Source organism: Anomaloglossus baeobatrachus, unplaced genomic scaffold, assembly GCF_048569485.1.
Source record: "Anomaloglossus baeobatrachus isolate aAnoBae1 unplaced genomic scaffold, aAnoBae1.hap1 Scaffold_259, whole genome shotgun sequence".
Lineage (NCBI taxonomy): Eukaryota > Metazoa > Chordata > Amphibia > Anura > Aromobatidae > Anomaloglossus > Anomaloglossus baeobatrachus.
In genome coordinates, this window is record NW_027442140.1 from 1 (window position 1) to 11,829 (window position 11,829).

The 11,829-nt window shown below is 66.6% G+C and overlaps 1 long non-coding RNA gene across 1 annotated transcript; it reads left to right on the top strand.

The window, feature by feature from the left end:
* The first annotated feature begins 2,507 nt into the window (after nucleotides 1-2,507).
* LOC142263452 (uncharacterized) lies at nucleotides 2,508-10,997 on the top strand. Its single transcript, XR_012730511.1, has 2 exons — nucleotides 2,508-2,756; nucleotides 10,476-10,997. It is a non-coding gene; the product is annotated as an uncharacterized LOC142263452 (long non-coding RNA).
* The last annotated feature ends 832 nt before the right edge of the window (nucleotides 10,998-11,829 follow it).

Here is an 11,829-nt window from a genome sequence, read left to right on the forward strand (position 1 = left end):
CAGTGCGGGCCCCCCAAACATGCAGCGTAACCCCCTGGCCAGTGCGGGCCCCCCAAACATGCAGCGTAACCCCCTGGCCAGTGCGAGCCCCCCAAACATGCAGCGTAACCCCCTGGCCAGTGCGAGCCCCCCAAACATGCAGCGTAACCCCCTGGCCAGTGCGAGCCCCCCAAACATGTGTCGCCCCCTGCAAGCCCCCCAAACGTACAGCGTCATCTCCCCGGCCAGTGCGAGCCCCCCCAAACGTACAGCATCATCCCCCCGGCCAGTGCGAGCCCCCCCAAACGTGCAGCGTCATCCCCCCGGCCAGTGCGAGCCCCCCCAAACGTGCAGCGTCATCCCCCCGGCCAGTGCGAGCCCCCCCAAACGTGCGTCACCCCCCGGCCAGTGCGAGCCCCCCCCAAACGTGCAGCGTCATCAACCCGGCCAGTGCCATACCCCCAACGTGCAGCGTCGCCCCCCGGCCAGTGCGAGCCCCCCAAACGTGCGTCGCCCCCCCGGCCAGTGCGAGCCCCCCCAAACGTGCAGCATCATCCCCCCGGCCAGTGCGAGCCTCCCCAAACGTGCAGCATCATCCCCCCGGCCAGTGCGAGCCCCCCAAACGTGCAGCATCATCCCCCCGGCCAGTGCGAGCCCCCCAAACGTGCAGCATCATCCCCCCGGCCAGTGCGAGCCTCCCCAAACGTGCAGCATCATCCCCCCGGCCAGTGCGAGCCTCCCCAAACGTGCAGCATCATCCCCCCGGCCAGTGCGAGCCCCCCCAAACGTGCGTCACCCCCCGGCCAGTGCGAGCCCCCCCAAACGTGCAGCGTCATCAACCCGGCCAGTGCCATACCCCCAAACGTGCAGCGTCGCCCCCCGGCCAGTGCGAGCCCCCCAAACGTGCGTCGCCCCCCCGGCCAGTGCGAGCCCCCCCAAACGTGCAGCATCATCCCCCCGGCCAGTGCGAGCCTCCCCAAACGTGCAGCATCATCCCCCCGGCCAGTGCGAGCCCCCCAAACGTGCAGCATCATCCCCCCGGCCAGTGCGAGCCTCCCCAAACGTGCAGCATCATCCCCCCGGCCAGTGCGAGCCTCCCCAAACGTGCAGCATCATCCCCCCGGCCAGTGTGAGCCTCCCCAAACGTGCAGCATCATCCCCCCGGTCAGTGCGAGCCCCCCCAAACGTGCAGCATCATCCCCCCGGCCAGTGCGAGCCTCCCCAAACGTGCAGCATCATCCCCCCGGTCAGTGCGAGCCTCCCCAAACGTGCAGCATCATCCCCCCGGTCAGTGCGAGCCTCCCCAAACGTGCAGCATCATCCCCCCGGCCAGTGCGAGCCTCCCCAAACGTGCAGCGTCGCCCCCCGGCCAGTGCCATCCCCCCCAAACGTGCAGCGTCGCACCCCGGCCAGTGCAAGCCCCCCCAAACGTACAGCGTCATCCCCCCGGCCAGTGCGAGCCCCCCCAAACGTGCGTCACCCCCCGGCCAGTGCGAGCCCCCCCAAACGTGCAGCGTCATCAACCCGGCCAGTGCCATACCCCCAAACGTGCAGCGTCGCCCCCCGGCCAGTGCGAGCCCCCCAAACGTGCGTCGCCCCCCCCGGCCAGTGCGAGCCCCCCCAAACGTGCAGCATCATCCCCCCGGCCAGTGCGAGCCTCCCCAAACGTGCAGCATCATCCCCCCGGCCAAGTGCGAGCCTCCCCAAACGTGCAGCATCATCCCCCCGGCCAGTGCGAGCCTCCCCAAACGTGCAGCATCATCCCCCCGGCCAGTGTGAGCCTCCCCAAACGTGCAGCATCATCCCCCCGGTCAGTGCGAGCCCCCCCAAACGTGCAGCATCATCCCCCCGGCCAGTGCGAGCCTCCCCAAACGTGCAGCATCATCCCCCCGGCCAGTGCCATCCCCCCAAACGTGCAGCATCATCCCCCCGGCCAGTGCGAGCCTCCCCAAACGTGCAGCATCATCCCCCTGGCCAGTGCGAGCCCCCCAAACGTGCAGCATCATCCCCCCGGCCAGTGCGAGCCTCCCCAAACGTGCAGCATCATCCCCCCGGCCAGTGCGAGCCTCCCCAAACGTGCAGCATCATCCCCCCGGCCAGTGCGAGCCTCCCCAAACGTGCAGCGTCGCCCCCCGGCCAGTGCCATCCCCCCCAAACGTGCAGCGTCGCACCCCGGCCAGTGCAAGCCCCCCCAAACGTACAGCGTCATCCCCCCAGCCAGTGCGAGCCCCCCCAAACGTACAGTATCATCCCCTGCTCCGTGTAACCCCCCCATAAGCCACTTACCTTATTGAAGCCTGAGACATACACGAGCTGCAGCCCCCAACACAGACAGGAGACACTGCTCTGTGCCCCCAACATCCAGGCTGAGACCCCAGAGCTATAACTAATGAGGAAACGCTGACTCTTCTCCACCTCAGGGTCAGGATCCGTCCGCTCTGCACTGAGGAGCCCGAGCACTGCCGCTTCGGTAGAGTCTAGATGGTAGAGGCTAGATCGGAGTTGATTTTTTGAGGGGGAGGAGTGATTTCATGAAATCATGATGTCACCGGAAAGGGCGGGGTTTCCTCAGTGCCGTGCAGATCTGTGGGCGGGAAGCGGCAGTGCTCGGGTTCCTGTGCAGAAGAGCGGAGGATCCTGACCCTGTGGTGGAGAAGATTCAGCGGTTCCCGTTTAGTTATAGCTCTGGGGTCTCACACTGGATGTTGGGGGCACAGAGCAGTGTCTCCTGTCTGTGTTGGGGGCTGCAGCTCGTGTATATCTCAGGCTTTAATAAGGTAAGTGTCTTATGGGGGGGTTACACGGAGCAGGGGGTGATGCTGTGGAGGTTTCATAAGGAATGTGGGGGTTACTCTAGGCAGGAGGCGACGCTGCATGTTTGGGGGGCTTGCAGGAGGCAATGTGAAACGTTTTGGGCGGCTCACACTTGCCAGGGAGCGACTTTGCATGTTTGGGTGGACTCGCACTGGAAAGGGGGTGAAGCTGCACGTTTGGGGGGTTCACACTGGGCTGGGGGCGACGCTGCACGTTTGTGGGGGGCTCGCACTGGGCAGTGAGCGACTCTGCACGTTCGGGGGGGGGGGGGCTGGCACTGGGCAGTGTGCGACGCTGCACGTTTAGGGGGGCTGGCAGGGTGCAACGCTGCACGTTTGGGGGGGGCTGGCAGGGGGCGATGCTGCACGTTTGGGGGGGCTGGCAGGGGGTGACGCTGCACGTTTGGGGGGGGGGCTGGCAGGGGGTGACGCACGTTTGGGGGGGCTGGCGGGGGTGACTCTGCACGTTTGGGGGGGGGGGCTGGCACTGGGCAGTGTGCGACTGCACGTTTGGGGGAGCTGGCACTGGGCAGTGTGCGACGCTGCACGTTTGGGGAGGCTGGCAGGGGTCGACGCTGCACGTTTGGGGGGGCTCGCACTGGCTGGGGGGCAATGCTGCACGTTTGGGGGTGGCTCGCACTGGCCGGGGGGATGGCACTGGCCGGGTTGGTGACGCTGCACGTTTGGGGGGGCTGGCGGGGGTGACTCTGCACGTTTGGGGGGGGGGGGGGCTGGCACTGGGCAGTGTGCGACTGCACGTTTGGGGGAGCTGGCACTGGGCAGTGTGCGACGCTGCACGTTTGGGGAGGCTGGCAGGGGTCGACGCTGCACGTTTGGGGGGGCTCGCACTGGCTGGGGGGGCAATGCTGCACGTTTGGGGGTGGCTCACACTGGCCGGGGGGATGGCACTGGCCGGGTTGGTGACGCTGCACGTTTGGGGGGACTCGCACTGGCCGGGGGGCGACACTGCACGTTTGGGGGGGCTCGCACTGGCCGGGGGGCGACGCTGCACGTTTGGGGGTGGCTCGCACTGGCCGGGGGGATGGCACTGGCCGGGTTGGTGACGCTGCACGTTTGGGGGTGGCTCGCACTGGCCGGGGGGATGGCACTGGCCGGGTTGGTGACGCTGCACGTTTGGGGGGGCTCGCACTGGCCGGGGGGGCGACGCTGCACATTTGGGGGGGCTCGCACTGGCCGGGGGGGTGACGCTGCACGTTTGGGGGGCTCGCACTGGCCGGGGGGATGGCAGTGGCCGGGTTGGTGACGCTGCACGTTTGGGGGGGCTCGCACTGGCCGGGGGGCGACGCTGCACGTTTGGGGGTGGCTCGCACTGGCCGGGGGGATGGCACTGGCCGGGTTGGTGACGCTGCACGTTTGGGGGGGCTCGCACTGGCCGGGGGGCGACACTGCACGTTTGGGGGGGCTCGCACTGGCCGGGGGGCGACGCTGCACGTTTGGGGGTGGCTCGCACTGGCCGGGGGGATGGCACTGGCCGGGTTGGTGACGCTGCACGTTTGGGGGTGGCTCGCACTGGCCGGGGGGATGGCACTGGCCGGGTTGGTGACGCTGCACGTTTGGGGGGGCTCGCACTGGCCGGGGGGGCGACGCTGCACATTTGGGGGGGCTCGCACTGGCCGGGGGGGGTGACGCTGCACGTTTGGGGGGCTCGCACTGGCCGGGGGGATGGCAGTGGCCGGGTTGGTGACGCTGCACGTTTGGGGGGGCTCGCACTGGCCGGGGGGCGACGCTGCACGTTTGGGGGTGGCTCGCACTGGCCGGGGGGGATGGCACTGGCCGGGTTGGTGACGCTGCACGTTTGGGGGTGGCTCGCACTGGCCGGGGGGATGGCACTGGCCGGGTTGGTGACGCTGCACGTTTGGGGGTGGCTCGCACTGGCCGGGGGGTGACGCTGCACGTTTGGGGGGGCTCGCACTGACCGGGGGGATGGTACTGGCCGGGTTGGTGACGCTGCACGTTTGGGGGGGCTCGCACTGGCCGGGGGGGCGACGCTGCACGTTTGGAGGTGGCTCGCACTGGCCGGGGGGGATGGCACTGGCCGGGTTGGTGACGCTGCACGTTTGGGGGTGGCTCGCACTGGCCGGGGGGGATGGCACTGGCCGGGTTGGTGACGCTGCACGTTTGGGGGTGGCTCGCACTGGCCGGGGGGATGGCACTGGCCGGGTTGGTGACGTTGCACGTTTGGGGGTGCTCGCACTGGCCGGGGGGCGACGCTGCACGTTTAGGGGGGCTCGCACTGGCCGGGGGTGACGCTGCACGTTTGGGGGGCTCGCACTGGCCGGGGTGCGACGCTGCACTGGCCGGGGTGCGACGCTGCACTGGCCGGGGTGCGACGCTGCACGTTTGGGGGGTGCGACGCTGCACGTTTGGGGGGGGCGACGCTGCACGTTTGGGGGGGGCGACGCTGCACGTTTGGGGGGGGCGACGCTGCACGTTTGGGGGGGCTCGCACTGGCCGGGGGGATGACGCTGTACATTTGGGGAGGCTCGCACTGGCCGGGGGGATGATGCTGTACGTTTGGGGGGGCTCGCACTGGCCGGGGAGATGACTCTGTACGTTTGGGGGGCTTGCAGGGGGCGACACATGTTTGGGGGGCTCGCACTGGCCAGGGGGTTACGCTGCATGTTTGGGGGGCTCGCACTGGCCAGGGGGTTACGCTGCATGTTTGGGGGGGCTCGCACTGGCCAGGGGGTTACGCTGCAGGTTTGGGGGGCTCGCACTGGCCAGGGGGTTACGCTGCAGGTTTGGGGGGCTCGCACTGGCCAGGGGGTTACGCTGCACGTTTGGGGGGCTCGCACTGGCCAGGGGGTTACGCTGCACGTTTGGGGGGCTCGCACTGGCCAGGGGGTTACGCTGCACGTTTGGGGGGCTCGCACTGGCCAGGGGGTTACGCTGCACGTTTGGGGGGCTCGCACTGGCCAGGGGGTTACGCTGCACGTTTGGGGGGCTCGCACTGGCCAGGGGGTTACGCTGCACATTTGGGGGGGCTCGCACTGGCCGGGGTGCGACGCAGCATGTTTGGGGGGAATGTAGGGGGCGACGCATGTTTTAGGGGCTCGCAGTGGCTAGGGGGTGACCTACATGTTTGGGGGGCTCGCAGTGGCTAGGGGGTGACCTACATGTTTGGGGGGCTCGCAGTGGCCAGGGGTGACGCTGCATGTTTGGGGGCTCGCAGTTGCCAGGGGGTGACACTGCACGTTTGTGGGAGGGGGCTCGCGGAGGGCGACCCTGCACGTCTGTGGGGGGGGGGCGGCTCGCGGAGGGCGACCCTGCACGTCTGTGGTGGGAGGGGGCTCGCGGAGGGCGACCCTGCACGTCTGTGGTGGGGGGGGCTCGCGGAGGGCGACCCTGCACGTCTGTGGTGGGGGGGGGCTCACGGAGGGCGACGCTGCACGTCTGTGGGGGGGGCTCGCGGAGGGTGACGCTGCACGTCTGTGGGGGGGGCTCGCGGAGGGCGACGCTGCACGTCTGTGGTGGGGGGGCTCGCGGAGGGCGACGCTGGACGTCTGTGGGGGGGGCTCGCGGAGGGCGACGCTGCACGTCTGTGGGGGGGCTCGCGGAGGGCGACGCTGCACGTCTGTGGGGGGGCTCGCGGAGGGCGACGCTGCACGTCTGTGGGGGGGCTCGCGGAGGGCGACGCTGCACGTCTGTGGGGGGGCTCGCGGAGGGCGATGCTGCACGTCTGTGGGGGGGCTCGCGGAGGGCGACGCTGCACGTCTGTGGGGGGGCTCGCGGAGGGCGACGCTGCACGTCTGTGGGGGGGCTCGCGGAGGGCGACGCTGCACGTCTGTGGTGGGGGGGGCTCGCGGAGGGCGACGCTGGACGTCTGTGGGGGGGCTCGCGGAGGGCGACGCTGCACGTCTGTGGGGGGGCTCGCGGAGGGCGACGCTGCACGTCTGTGGGGGGGCTCGCGGAGGGCGACGCTGCACGTCTGTGGGGGGGCTCGCGGAGGGCGACGCTGCACGTCTGTGGGGGGGCTCGCGGAGGGCGATGCTGCACGTCTGTGGGGGGGGCTCGCGGAGGGGCGACGCTGCACGTCTGTGGGGGGGCTCGCGGAGGGCGACGCTGCACGTCTGTGGGGGGGCTCGCGGAGGGCGACGCTGCACGTCTGTGGGGGGGGCTCGCGGAGGGCGACGCTGCACGTCTGTGGGGGGGCTCGCGGAGGGCGACGCTGCACGTCTGTGGGGGGGCTCGCGGAGGGCGACGCTGCACGTCTGTGGGGGGGCTCGCGGAGGGCGACGCTGCACGTCTGTGGGGGGGCTCGCGGAGGGCGACGCTGCACGTCTGTGGGGGGGGCTCGCGGAGGGCGACGCTGCACGTCTGTGGGGGGGGCTCGCGGAGGGCGACGCTGCACGTCTGTGGGGGGGCTCGCGGAGGGCGACGCTGCACGTCTGTGGGGGGGCTCGCGGAGGGCGACGCTGCACGTCTGTGGGGGGGCTCGCGGAGGGCGACGCTGCACGTCTGTGGGGGGGCTCGCGGAGGGCGACGCTGCACGTCTGTGGGGGGGCTCGCGGAGGGCGACGCTGCACGTCTGTGGGGGGGCTCGCGGAGGGCGACGCTGCACGTCTGTGGGGGGGGCTCGCGGAGGGCGACGCTGCACGTCTGTGGGGGGGCTCGCGGAGGGGCGACGCTGCACGTCTGTGGGGGGGCTCGCGGAGGGCGACGCTGCACGTCTGTGGGGGGGCTCGCGGAGGGCGACGCTGCACGTCTGTGGGGGGGCCCTGTGTGTGTGTGTGTGTGTGTGGGGGGGGGGCCCTGTGTGTGTGTGTGTGGGGGGGCCCTGTGTGTGTGTGTGTGGGGGGGCCCTGTGTGTGTGTGTGGGGGGGCCCTGTGTGTGTGTGTGGGGGGGCCCTGTGTGTGTGTGTGTGGGGGGGCCCTGTGTGTGTGTGTGTGTGTGTGGGGGCCCTGTGTGTGTGGGGGGGGGCCCTGTGTGTGTGTGTGGGGGGGGGCCCTGTGTGTGTGTGGGGGGGGGGCCCTGTGTGTGTGTGTGGGGGGGCCCTGTGTGTGTGTGTGGGGGGGCCCTGTGTGTGTGTGTGGGGGGGGGCCCTGTGTGTGTGTGTGTGGGGGGGGGCCCTGTGTGTGTGTGTGTGTGTGGGGGGGCCCTGTGTGTGTGTGTGGGGGGGGCCCTGTGTGTGTGTGTGGGGGGGCCCTGTGTGTGTGTGTGGGGGGGCCCTGTGTGTGTGTGTGTGGGGGGGGCCCTGTGTGTGTGTGGGGGGGGGCCCTGTGTGTGTGTGTGGGGGGGGCCCTGTGTGTGTGTGTGGGGGGGCCCTGTGTGTGTGTGTGGGGGGGGCCCTGTGTGTGTGTGCGTGGGGGGGGCCCTGTGTGTGTGTGCGTGGGGGGGGCCCTGTGTGTGTGTGCGTGTGGGGGGCCCTGTGTGTGAGGGGGGGGCCGTGTGTGTGTGGGCCGTGTGTGTGTGGGCCGTGTGTGTGTGGGCCGTGTGTGTGTGGGCCGTGTGTGTGTGGGCCGTGTGTGTGTGGGCCGTGTGTGTGTGGGCCGTGTGTGTGTGGGCCGTGTGTGTGTGGGCCGTGTGTGTGTGTGGGCCGTGTGTGTGTGGGCCGTGTGTGTGTGTGGGCCGTGTGTGTGTGTGGGCCGTGTGTGTGTGTGGGCCGTGTGTGTGTGTGGGCCGTGTGTGTGTGTGGGCCGTGTGTGTGTGTGGGCCGTGTGTGTGTGTGGGCCGTGTGTGTGTGGGCCGTGTGTGCGTGGGCCGTGTGTGCGTGGGCCGTGTGTGCGTGGGCCGTGTGTGTGTGCGTGGGCCGTGTGTGTGTGCGTGGGCCGTGTGTGTGTGCGTGGGCCGTGTGTGTGTGCGTGGGCCGTGTGTGTGTGCGTGGGCCGTGTGTGTGTGTGTGTGCGTGGGCCGTGTGTGTGTGTGTGTGCGTGGGCCGTGTGTGTGTGTGTGCGTGGGCCGTGTGTGTGTGTGCGTGGGCCGTGTGTGTGTGTGCGTGGGCCGTGTGTGTGTGTGCGTGGGCCGTGTGTGTGTGTGCGTGGGCCGTGTGTGTGTGTGCGTGGGCCGTGTGTGTGTGCGTGGGCCGTGTGTGTGTGCGGGGGCCGTGTGTGTGTGCGGGGGCCGTGTGTGTGTGCGGGGGCCGTGTGTGTGTGCGGGGGCCGTGTGTGTGTGCGGGGGCCGTGTGTGTGTGTGTGCGGGGGCCGTGTGTGTGTGTGTGTGCGGGGGCCGTGTGTGTGTGTGTGTGCGGGGGCCGTGTGTGTGTGTGTGCGGGGGCCGTGTGTGTGTGTGTGCGGGGGCCGTGTGTGTGTGCGGGGGCCGTGTGTGTGTGCGGGGGCCGTGTGTGTGTGCGCGTGTGTGGGGGCCGTGTGTGTGTGTGCGTGTGTGGGGGCCGTGTGTGTGCGTGTGTGGGGGCCGTGTGTGTGTGTGCGTGTGTGGGGGCCGTGTGTGGGAGGGGGGCCGTGTGTGTGGGGCGTGTGTGTGTGTGTGTGTGTGTGTGTGTGTGTGTGTGGGGCGTGTGTGTGTGTGTGTGTGTGTGTGTGTGTGTGGGGCGTGTGTGTGTGTGTGTGTGTGTGTGTGTGGGGCGTGTGTGTGTGTGGGGCGTGTGTGTGTGTGGGGGCCGGGCGTGTGTGTGCGTGCGGGGGCCGTGCGTGTGTGTGCGTGCGGGGGCCGTGCGTGTGTGTGCGTGCGGGGGCCGTGCGTGTGTGTGCGTGCGGGGGCCGTGCGTGTGTGTGCGTGCGGGGGCCTGCGTGTGTGTGCGTGCGGGGGCCGTGCGTGCGGGGGCCGTGTGTGTGTGTGCGGGGGCCGTGTGTGTGTGTGTGTGCGGGGGCCGTGTGTGTGTGCGGGGGCCGTGTGTGTGTGTGTGTGTGCGGGGGCCGTGTGTGTGTGTGTGTGTGCGGGGGCCGTGTGTGTGTGTGTGTGGGGGGGGGGGGGCCGTGTGTGTGGGGGCCGTGTGTGTTGGGTGGGGCTCGCAGGGAGAGAGGCTGCACGTTGGGAGGGGGGCTCGCAGGGAGAGAGGCTGCACGTTGGGAGGGGGGCTGCACGTTGGGTGGGGGCTCGCAGGGGGAGGGTGCTTGTTTTAGTGGGGCTCGCACTAGGCAGGGTGTGATGCACGTTGGGGGGCTCGCAGGGGCAATGCTGCACGTTGGGGGAGCTCGCATGGAGAGCGTCTGCACGTTGGGGGGGCTCGCAGGGAGAGCGTCTGCACGTTGGGGGGGCTCGCAGGGAGAGCGTCTGCACGTTGGGGGGGCTCGCAGGGAGAGCGGCTGCACGTTGGGCGGGCTCGCAGGGAGAGCGGCTGCACGTTGGGCGGGCTCGCAGGGAGAGCGGCTGCACGTTGGGCGGGCTCGCAGGGAGAGCGGCTGCACGTTGGGCGGGCTCGCAGGGAGAGCGGCTGCACGTTGGGCGGGCTCGCAGGGAGAGCGGCTGCACGTTGGGCGGGCTCGCAGGGAGAGCGGCTGCACGTTGGGCGGGCTCGCAGGGAGAGCGGCTGCACGTTGGGCGGGCTCGCAGGGAGAGCGGCTGCACGTTGGGCGGGCTCGCAGGGAGAGCGGCTGCACGTTGGGCGGGCTCGCAGGGAGAGCGGCTGCACGTTGGGCGGGAGCTTGCAGGGGGAGAGAGGCTGCACGTGGGGGGCTCGTGCTTGGCAGGGGGCCGTGTTGCACTTTGTGGGAGGGGGCTCGCCTGTGTGCTATTAATCTTCTCCCTTTGTTTTTCTAATACAGTTTGTGACTACTGGCATCTGGGTGTAATTGCCCCCCGTCGTCCCACCTTAGAGACTGAGAGAACAGTGTGGTGTAATGCACATCACACCTCCTGTGTCCTCCAATGTATTCAACAAGAGGATTTTTATGGTAAATGGAGAAATACAATTTTTACACCTAAAACGCACGGGACTCCGATACAAAAGATTTTTTTTCTTTCATTGTTGCCAATGTCCAACATGGCTTTATTCTACGTATTGATTTGTAAAGTTGATTGCTACAGTATATATTTGTATCCCCGACCTTCTGTCTCCCCCTCCCCATTACCCTGTAGACTGTAAGCCCCTGAGGGCAGGGTCCGCTCCCCTCTGTACCTGTATCTCAGGATTGGTTTATTCACTGTAATTTATATCTGTATTTTGTGTGTTACCCGTTCCCATGTACAGCATGGAATAAATGTTCTCTATAAAAATAAAACTGTATAAATATATTTCTCTTTTTTTTTTAAATTGATATACTTATTTTAATAAAACTGTTCTAGAAGTTTGGGCTGAATGTTCATTTCTATAATGATAAAGCTCGGTGTGACATTAGTGAGCAGTCACTGCCGGTCGGGCTGCGGTCACACATTGTTGTAGGTAGTTTCCAAAACATCTCAGTCCTCACATGTAGACCCACAGTAAACTGATCAGATCTCGCTGACAATTTATTTTCTGTCTTTAGCAGCCCCCTGATCCTCTCTCACGCCCCCCATTTATTAGGCCCCAGTCCTGTTTCCCTCCTTTGGTGGCAACATAACTCCATGAGGCTCACACCGCCTGATTCCTGTCATATGGGGCGAAACTTTTTTTTTTTTTTTTAATTTAAAGGGACGTAAGTTGCTTTTTGCTGAGCGTCTGAAGCTGTTGCCACCGCTGTTCCATAGGACAGGCTCTGGCAGAGGTGACACTACATATTTTACAGAGGGGTAACAATTCATCTTAGAAATTTTGAGAAGTATTTTTAGCCGCTGAGGAGAACATCATAATTTGCAGCAACTGAAAATGATAGTACATACAATAGATGGGTATCTATAAGGCCCCTTTCAGATGTCCGTGTTTAAACAGGTGCAAGCCACACGTACCAGTATGGTTGTCTGTGTGGTACCGGTAAAAAAAAGTAAGATACTGAAATGAATGTTTTTGTTTTTTTTTTTTGTTTTGTTTAATGTGGAAAGCCTGAAAAATTAAAGAGATAGGAAGATAAATAGAGCTTATAGAATAGTGTTCTAGAGATAGTTAGCTTGACCAGCGTTTTTACACCATTTTTATTTTTTAATTTAAAAAAAAAAAAAAAGACGTGGGGTCCCCCCAACTTTCATGTCCAGCACAGGAAC